This window comes from Sinocyclocheilus grahami, unplaced genomic scaffold, assembly GCF_001515645.1.
Source record: "Sinocyclocheilus grahami isolate Dianchi unplaced genomic scaffold, SAMN03320097.WGS_v1.1 scaffold39.1, whole genome shotgun sequence".
Lineage (NCBI taxonomy): Eukaryota > Metazoa > Chordata > Actinopteri > Cypriniformes > Cyprinidae > Sinocyclocheilus > Sinocyclocheilus grahami.
The window spans coordinates 3555882-3566854 of record NW_015505218.1 but is presented as its reverse complement, the minus strand read 5'-3'; positions in this window follow the sequence as shown (position 1 = coordinate 3566854).

Below are 10973 nucleotides of genomic sequence, written 5' to 3'. Positions count from 1 at the left end.
TCACTGTAATGAGATTATATCAATAATCCAGCCACTTACTGGAAGGGTCAACCATGAACCAGCAACAACAATAGATTCATGTGACAAGGATATGTTTGTCCACTTATGCCACCAAAATTACTCTGCACATTATAACTTTGTAGCTTTAATTTATAAAGTTTTCAGGTTGTAGGTTCCAAATTGCACTAAAAGTAAAATAAACTATTGATATACTGATTTCATAGTTATTCTACAATATATCTGTAAAATCATCTCTAAATCAAATAAAATAACTTATTAACAATATTATTCAACTTTGCTAAATGTTATTAAAATGATTAATGATTGATGAAATAAGACTGATATTTTACACAGGCATCTACACTGGGTCACAGTGAGGTCTCTCAGGTCAGGGGTGAGATGTGTAGGTGCTGTAGTGGGAACGTTGATACTGTGTTTGGACCCGGTGGATGAGGTGCCAGTCCAGAGGGACAGCAGAGAGCGTGAGAAGAGTGTGTTTACAGAAGTGCCATCCACGCACACCTCCGCAAATGAGCTCAGAGGTGTGGAGATACACACAATGCAGGATAGTCTGAGTCTGAACGTTTATTCCCAAATCAACACCTATGAATTTTGACTCGTACGACCTGAAGCTAGAGATAAACGCACTGAAATAATGAGTTACAGTATGCTATTTTATAAAATGCATTGGTAGGAGGAAACTAGATATAAATATCGAATAAGATGACTTTTTCTAAAATTGCACAGGAAATGAGAGAGTGTAGCAGAAATGAAAAGTCAGTCTTATTTATAAGATATCAAACATTAAAACATATCATACAGCATATTAGCCAGTTTTCAGAGATGTCCCATCACCTTGTTGTTCTCATCATATCACTGTTGAACTCATTTGTGGAGGTGTGTGTGGATGACACCAGTCCTCACACCTTCATAGACACACTTCTCTCACCCTCACTTCTCTTCTGTTCTTTCCATGCTGACACTATAACTGACATGTACCAGGTTCCCACAACAGCATCTGCACGCTTCATCTCTGAACTAGAAACACATTGACCCCACCATGACCTCATTTACATTTATCATATTTTGTATATTTATTTATATCTGATCACCACAAAACGATCAGTATTACTCATACTGAACAAACCACTAACTGAGAAATTCATGAACTCTACACTGTTTGTGCTATGAACGCTGGATGACGCTTCAAATGACAAAGATCAGAAAATTCAACCAAATTTAAATGAGTCAAAAACAAATATGAATTGTGAATTCATGGTTATGCTGTTACTTTAGTGGTTTAGTTTTGCCTGCCTTATCACATTTAATCTTCCTTTGATGTTAACAAAATATGCATAGGAAAGTTTTTCTCTGCCCTTTAGGTATAGATAGATAGACAGATAGACAGATAGATAGATAGATAGATAGATAGATAGATAGATAGATAGATAGATAGATAGATAGATAGATAGATAGATAGATAGATAGATAGATAGATAGATAGATAGATAGATAGATAGATAGATAGATAGATAGATAGATAGATAGATAGATAGATAGATAGATAGATAGATAGATAGATAGATAGATAGATAGATAGATAGATAGATAGATAGATAGATAGATAGATAGATAGATAGATAGATAGATAGATAGATAGATAGATAGATAGATAGATAGATAGATAGATAGATAGATAGATAGATAGATAGATAGATAGATAGATAGATAGATAGATAGATAGATAGATAGATAGATAGATAGATAGATAGATAGATAGATAGATAGATAGATAGATAGATAGATAGATAGATAGATAGATAGATAGATAGATAGATAGATAGATAGATAGATAGATAGATAGATAGATAGATAGATAGATAGATAGATAGATAGATAGATAGATAGATAGATAGATAGATAGATAGATAGATAGATAGATAGATAGATAGATAGATAGATAGATAGATAGATAGATAGATAGATAGATAGATAGATAGATAGATAGATAGATAGATAGATAGATAGATAGATAGATAGATAGATAGATAGATAGATAGATAGATAGATAGATAGATAGATAGATAGATAGATAGATAGATAGATAGATAGATAGATAGATAGATAGATAGATAGATAGATAGATAGATAGATAGATAGATAGATAGATAGATAGATAGATAGATAGATAGATAGATAGATAGATAGATAGATAGATAGATAGATAGATAGATAGATAGATAGATAGATAGATAGATAGATAGATAGATAGATAGATAGATAGATAGATAGATAGATAGATAGATAGATAGATAGATAGATAGATAGATAGATAGATAGATAGATAGATAGATAGATAGATAGATAGATAGATAGATAGATAGATAGATAGATAGATAGATAGATAGATAGATAGATAGATAGATAGATAGATAGATAGATAGATAGATAGATAGATAGATAGATAGATAGATAGATAGATAGATAGATAGATAGATAGATAGATAGATAGATAGATAGATAGATAGATAGATAGATAGATAGATAGATAGATAGATAGATAGATAGATAGATAGATAGATAGATAGATAGATAGATAGATAGATAGATAGATAGATAGATAGATAGATAGATAGATAGATAGATAGATAGATAGATAGATAGATAGATAGATAGATAGATAGATAGATAGATAGATAGATAGATAGATAGATAGATAGATAGATAGATAGATAGATAGATAGATAGATAGATAGATAGATAGATAGATAGATAGATAGATAGATAGATAGATAGATAGATAGATAGATAGATAGATAGATAGATAGATAGATAGATAGATAGATAGATAGATAGATAGATAGATAGATAGATAGATAGATAGATAGATAGATAGATAGATAGATAGATAGATAGATAGATAGATAGATAGATAGATAGATAGATAGATAGATAGATAGATAGATAGATAGATAGATAGATAGATAGATAGATAGATAGATAGATAGATAGATAGATAGATAGATAGATAGATAGATAGATAGATAGATAGATAGATAGATAGATAGATAGATAGATAGATAGATAGATAGATAGATAGATAGATAGATAGATAGATAGATAGATAGATAGATAGATAGATAGATAGATAGATAGATAGATAGATAGATAGATAGATAGATAGATAGATAGATAGATAGATAGATAGATAGATAGATAGATAGATAGATAGATAGATAGATAGATAGATAGATAGATAGATAGATAGATAGATAGATAGATGACAGACAGAGACTGGCAGATAGATAGAGGACAGACAGACAGACAGACAGACAGATATCTAGATAGATAGATAGATGACAGACAGACAGACTTTACAGTCAGTTTTGATCAATGTAATGCACCTTTTCTGAATAAAAGCATTCATTTATAATATTTATTAAACTCACAATATATTGCACCTGTATATATTTTAAAACTTTTTTCTAGCAAATTTTTCCTCTTAGAACAGACCTGTCAACTTCCATTTGAGAACCACAAATTGCCTTTATCAATGAATTGCACTCTGTTGCTAAACACTAATTAATAAGCATTTTTTTCCTTATCTAGGCATTTGCCAGGTCTTAGCACCCTATTACTCAAGAGCACAACCTAATCCTGAAAACTCTGTTGATTGTGTTCTTTATCTAAACTATCTCTTTGACCTCAAATACTGGTCTCAAAAACTTTCATGGCTATGTGTATAACAGAAAATGGTTGAAACAAAGGGTGCTGGAATGTGTACATCTGAGGTCAGCATCCAGGTCAAGAGTATGTAGGTGCTGATGTGGGAATGGCCGCCCTGGCTCCGTGTCCTGACCTGGGCATGTGTGTCGGAGCAGAGAGTGAGCAGAATGGCCATGATCTGTAGTGTGAAGGCTGGTGTCACCTCAACACCTCCTTAGATAAGATGAGAGGTGTGAGAAGCACATGAGTGAACAGGGTCACTAGACGGTCGTTGCTTAAAGCAATGTTGGTCAGTGTTGGTTAACGGTTTACACAGTGATAGAAATCATAAATATTAATGCAATCATGATATCACACTTAAGTTTACTTTGCTCTACACCACATATGGCAGAATATACCGTATATATTGTTTGTGGCCAAAATACATTTTAAATATCCTAAACATATGTTGCAAACAGTGATGCTCAATGAAATATATTTTTGAAATAGTTTCAACCATCATTTACCAAAATATATTTCTAAATGTATTTTTTTAAATATTGTATTTTGATTAATGTATTTTCTACATTTATGCTTAATATATTTTCAAAAATATGATTTTTTTTTTTTATCTTTCTCTGTTATTGGTTATTTCTTAGCCGAGGCAGAAGCATCAATTGATTCAAATCTATTACCATTTTTACACTGCGTTTCAGCGCTTTACTGGTGAGCAATTTATTAATAATATTACACTCAAAAATAAAGGTTCCAAAAGAAGGCTTTCACACTGATGCCACAGAAGAAGCTTTTTTGCTCCCAAAGAACCTTTCAGTAAGGAGTACTAGAACCATTTTTTTCCTAGTGTGAAGAACATTTTTTGTAAAGAACCTTTTTCCACAATAAAAAACAACAACATTTTGTCCAATGAAAAAGATCCATGGATGTTAAAGTTTCTTCAGGGAACCATGGATATCAATAAAGAACCTATATTTTTAAGAAAGACATTTCTCAATTAATTACTCTAAAATAGCTAATTTGATAATGAATTTCATAATTGATTAGCTCGGTTTATGTGATATTGCATGGACCATCTTCATCAGTGATATAACTTTATCTATCTATCCATCCATCCATCCATCCATGGGTGTACTGTATATCTGTATCTATATTTAAATTTTTGAGAAATAGTTATAAAAATTATGCTAATAGGTTATCATAACACTATTTTCTCTGAAATTGTTTAACTATAAAACAATAATTATATGGTAACACTTTAATTTAGGGACCAGTTCTCACTTTTAACTATTAGCATGAATATTACCAGCATTTCGACTGTTTATTAGTAGGCTATTTATAAAGCGCGTATTAATGCCTTATTCTGCGTGACCATATTTTACATCCCTCTTACCCCATACCTAAAACTACAACTACCTTAATAACTATTAATAAGCAGCAAATTAGGAATTATTGAGCCAAAAGTCGTAGTTATTAATAGTGAGAATTTCTCCCCAATTATACTTATAATTTTTTATATTTATTCTATACAATAAATTTGATTTGAGACAGTCTGCCATGCTTCTAAACTACTCTGGGTTAAAGCAGGGTCGGTGTTTATTTGTGTGTAGGTGCGGACGTGGGAACAGTGATGCAGGTTCTGTGTATAACTGGGTGCCAGTGGAGAGAGCAGAGAGGGTGAGAGAAGTGTGCTCATGAGGTGTCATCCACACACCGCCTCAGATGAGAGCAGAGGTGTGATGCTTGTGTAGACGTGAGAATGACTGGGTCACTGGAATGAACATCGCTGGACACTCTGACCCTGAGAAAAGGTCTGCCTAATAATGGAAGATCATAAACATTTCATTTTTCAATGGCTACCTGTCATGATAATTATGTGATTGGCCTTTGTCAGGGTTGCACTATGTTTAAGTTTTGACAAGAGTGAAAATGAGGCTGAGAGTAATAAGAGTACGGTGTTTTCGATGGATTTGTACTGTAGTTCATCAACATGCCAATTGTTTATCTGAGAAATCATCTTCCCAGAGAAACTTTCAGTAGTCAAACTCTCCATGAAAGTTGTGAGTTTTGAAAATTATGTGATCTAACTTTACACAGTATGTACTACTGTGAAGTCTGTAGTCTATCCCTCACAGCCTGGTTTTCATTAACATAAAGTTCAAAATGGCATCTGCCCTGACTAAAGTCTATGATAATCTAATAATGTCATCCAGGTTCTGAATCAAATATGCAATTTCTCTGAAATGTTTAATTTATAATGACTTTTTGCACACAAAAGAAAAATAACATTCATTCATTATTTATTCACCACAATCATCCCCATAATTATCACTATTTTGTTCGTTCTGTGGAACACAAAAGTAAATGTTCTTGCTGCTCTTTCTCATACAATGAACATATACTGTAACCATTCGAAAAAAAGTATTATGAAACTACCATAAATGTAATCCATATAACTTGCATGATATATTCCAAAACCCCCTGAAGGTCTTTGTGAGGAACACACAGAATTTCAGTTGTTTGTGAGTGAATTTCCGGTTAACTCTTAACCTCTTTATTGTGGCTTTAAAGTTAAAACTATTATGACACAAATAAAACTAGTGATCTTTGATGTCATTGATGGCACCATGTGTGAATATCTGTAATCACCAGATTTTTGAGTGAACCATTAGCCTCACTGCAGATGGCTAAAAACATAAATAAATAAAAACTATAAATCATAAAATAATCATTGCAAACATTAACTGACAAAAAACTAAATTAAAATAAAACATTAGGTTGAATTATTGTGTTCATATGGTTCAAAAGGAACCAACAGTCTTAGTTAATCATTTTGAGCAGACTGCCCCCTTTTGGAGGTTTTTCTAATTACATTAACTTCATTCACTACGTTAAACGGATAGTTCACCCAAAAATGAAAATTAGATGTTTATCTGCTTACCCCCAGGGCATCCAAGATGTAGGTGACGTTGTTTCTTCAGTAGAACACATATGATGATTTTTAACTTTAACCGTTGCAGTCTATCAGTCGTATAATGCATGGCAATGGTAACAAAATCAATGAGAGTAAAAAAAACATGCACAGACAAATCCAAATTAAACCCTGCGGCTCGTGACGACACATTGGTGTCCTAAGACACGAAACGATCGGTTTGTGCCAGAAAACGAACAGTATTTATATAATTTTTTACCTCTAATCCACCACTATGTCCAACTGTCTTTGAGCGCGCGCACGGCATCCGGTGCGTGAGGTGTGTACGCACTCAGCCAAGCGCCGGAAGTGATCTCTCGCGTGTATACGTCACTCATTGTTTACACAGTGCACAGTCATTGTAGGTACGACAGCTAATCAAAATGGTACTTACTTGCGCTTATCCGGATTGTTCAAACCGACTTAAAACTAAAAGATTACGTTCTCTCGCGTGAACTCATTCAGGAGTGGTGACTTTCCACGTATTCCCAACTTCTGAGCCTGCTCACCTGAAGTTATGTTTGATTGCTCTTCGGCTGGATATCAACACACCAATTAACGATTAACATAAACTACGCAAGAGCGCGTACACACCTCATGCACCGGATGCCAAGCGCGCACTCAAAGACAGTTGGACATAGTGGTGTATTAGAGGTAAAAAATTATATAAATACTCTTCGGTTTCTGGCACAAACCGATCGTTTCGTGTCTTGGGACATCAATGTGTCGTCACGAGCCGCAGGGTTTAATTTGGATTTGTCTGTGCATGTTTTTTTTTACTCTCATAGATTTTGTTACCATTGCCATGCATTATATGACTGATAGACTGCAACTGTTAGACTTAAAAATCATAATTTGTGTTCTACTGAAGAAACAAAGTCACCTACATCTTGGATGCCCTGGGGGTAAGCAGATAAACATCAAATTTTCATTTTTGGGTGAACTATACCTAACTTTCATTCAGCTTCAGGGCTCTGTCATTCTGTTGCTGACTGCATGATGAATGTGCATCAGTGAGGTTCAGAGTTGAGAAGTGAGAATGTTGGTGCTGATGTGGGAACACTGATGCTGGTCCTGGAACATGGAGGTGTCATCCACACACCGCCTCAGATGAGAGCAGAGGTGTGATGCTTGTGTGGACGTGAGAATGACTGGGTCACTGGAATGAACATCGCTGGACACTCTGACCCTGAGAAAAGGTCAGCTGTACCATGAGATATTTAATAGCATTGTTTTAAAAAATGCTAAGGCTAGTTTTACTTTGAGTTTTCTGAATTTTGGCATTTATGTTGATTCAGTTAAACAGACCCATTCAAATTTGTTTAAGAGTGAAAAGCTAATTTACCTAATTTTATTCACAGGATGTTGATAACATTTGTTAAACATTGCACTTTTTCACTTCACTAGTCAGATGACAGGAGACATGCATCAGTAGGTAAGGAAACAGCTCTAGTTCATTCGTCGGGGTCAAGAGTCAATAGGGCTATTTAACTTATGGGCAACTAAACTAATCTGAAATGCTTATAGTTGCACTAAAAATTTAGTTTTACTGTAATAAAAAGGTTTTAATTGACAATGCATCTGAAGAATCTTCTGTAATAATAATGCTATTGGCTCTTGTCTGGTTTACAATGAGGAATGTTGGCCCTTTAGAGGGCCGGTGAGGGTCTGTAGCTTTAAGAAAAGCAATCAACACAGATTGCTTAAGCACTGTATTTAATGCAATAGTTTAAGGTTTGTTTGAAACTGACAGTGTTGTGAACACTGAAGTAATACTGCATCAGTCAAGCAACTATTTAAATATAAAAAGGCAATTGAAATATTTAAAAAAAGAAGACATTCTTTGATTTATATAATTTTGTACATTCAAGTAATTTGTTTTTCATTTATTTTGTTACTTTTATGTATAAAGAATACAAAATGTAAAAGGAAGACATACAAATGCACACATTTCCTCATAGTTTAAAATAAGTTTCACCATTATTCAATTCACACAAGTGAATTTATTATTTACAAAGACAAGTGAAATATTTCAAAAGGAGGCATTGCAAAAGCAGTGTGCTATTTAATAAATCTGAGATGTGAGAAATCAGTTAACATTTAAATAAGCCATGGAATTTCCTCTGAAATAATCCATTACGTGTATTTTGGAATTTACCAGTGCTGTGATCGAAATGATTAAGTCAATCTCGGCTTGAGGGAAAGGTTATGTGCCGGTCACTGCATTATTAAAATATTTTTTAAACATGTAACTTCATCAGACCAATACTTTTTAACCCAGTTTGTTTGCGAGCTAGACGCTAACTTTGAAATAAACTGTTTAAACGGACCCTTTAGTGTCACGTATTAGTCACATATCAATTCATATCTTTCATAAAAAAGAAAGACAAAAGAAACGTATTTGACTCTGCAGTACTTAATTACAAGAACAAGACAAAACAACAAATCAGAGATCTTCACTTTTGTTGAATTCTTGGGGAGAGCTGATATACACTGCGTGCTCTAACTAATCCAATTCTTGTTATTTTAAATTAAAGATTCGTGTTGACTTGCTTAAAAAACACACACGCTGGTCAGGCTTGGGGAGCAGTGGGCTGGTGATTACTGACATTCCTGACCATGGGGGAGAAGATTTTTTAAGAGCGTTAGTGGCAGGGGGTTTCCAAGACTCTGAGATCAGCAAATGTTAAAACAGACTGGGACTAGACAGACCCCCATAAGCCAGAACACTCCCAAATGAACAGAATAAACAACATACCTATCTCTTATTGCCACCCTCACTGTCTGCTGCTCTGTGCTTTAGTTTCTTAGGATCTATCTATCTATCTATATGCTTTGATCCTTTAAATTACTTTAATTGCTGTAATCTGTGGCCTCAGTCATTCTTGAGAAGTGGGACAAAACAGGGTGCAAAATTGAAAAAATAAAACCTTGTACTCAGACAAACGAAACTACATTTATGTATCTTATATGTACTGAGCTATGCTTTGATACAACCTCCCAACTTTTCTCTTTTTTTAACAAAATGTGCTTTTTTTACCTGGGACTGTGTAATATAATTTCAACTTTATCTTTAACGGCATTCAAGATGTTTTTAACATTTCAAAACACATTCTGGTGTTAGCAGACAGATTACACTTTCACATGTGACCAACAATTCCACAACAAATATCAAATATCATAATGAAATATTATCAAAATATTCAACTGACGGAGGTGACACATCTGACGGTGGTGATGAAAACCTGAATTTGTAGTAATTTTAACTAGCAAATACATTGAATCAGTCAATTACTGTATTAAAACAAACACAACAAACAGTGAGTATGTTATTGTTTATAAAGCTTTTATTCAAGAGGCACATTGAAGTATTTTGATATATGATTGGAACACAAAATCTTATGGTGGTGACATCTGACGGTGTTGACAAATTTGGCATTTCTTTCATAAAACCACTGGAGTTCATGTAGTAGCCATTTGATTTGTTTCTGTTGATGCTAGATGCTAAAATTATCTAAATATTTCAAATAATTTCCTCAGAAATTGGAAGATGGTGTTGACATATCATGGCTGTGACACAGGAAATATTAACATTAGGATTTAAAATATTCTAAAACTAAAACTTAGCAGAGCCTGTCTGACACTGATGTACTCTGCAGAGGTGAACTGTGGCAAGGGGGTCCTTTAGAGTGACCGCTGATATTCCCTGATTTTATTACATTTTATTGAATGTCTGACGGTGTTGACAAAAAGTGGGGACGCAACTTTAAAATCTTATGAAACATGCATGTGTCATTAAAAAAACAACCTTGCTTTGATAGGAGATATTATTAAGTGTTCCTTTTGATAAAACAAGCTCTTTTTCATCATTAAAAAAACATTTTTATCCATTTTATTGCATATGAATGATTGAACCCTTCTCTGTGGACACACTGTTTTAGATGTAGCGAGAGGACATTAAGAAACACCGATTTGGTATAATAATGAGAAAATTAAATTGAAGGTGATAATTGTGTTAAATGCGTTCTATTATTAATCCCTCATGACATTTAAAATTGAAAATATGTGTATTTTTTAAAGCTAATAGCAGTTAAGCCTTGCTGGACCTGTTTTGTCCCACAAGAATGACTGGCCTATTAGACTCGTTTAATTTACATAGGCCTATCTCGGTGACTTTGAGGAAATTCACTTTTTAACTGCAAATGAACTGCAAGTTTGTCCGTCACATCGTTTTCTAATTCGATTAAAGTGAACGAAAACACAACCGTTAATTAATTCGTTG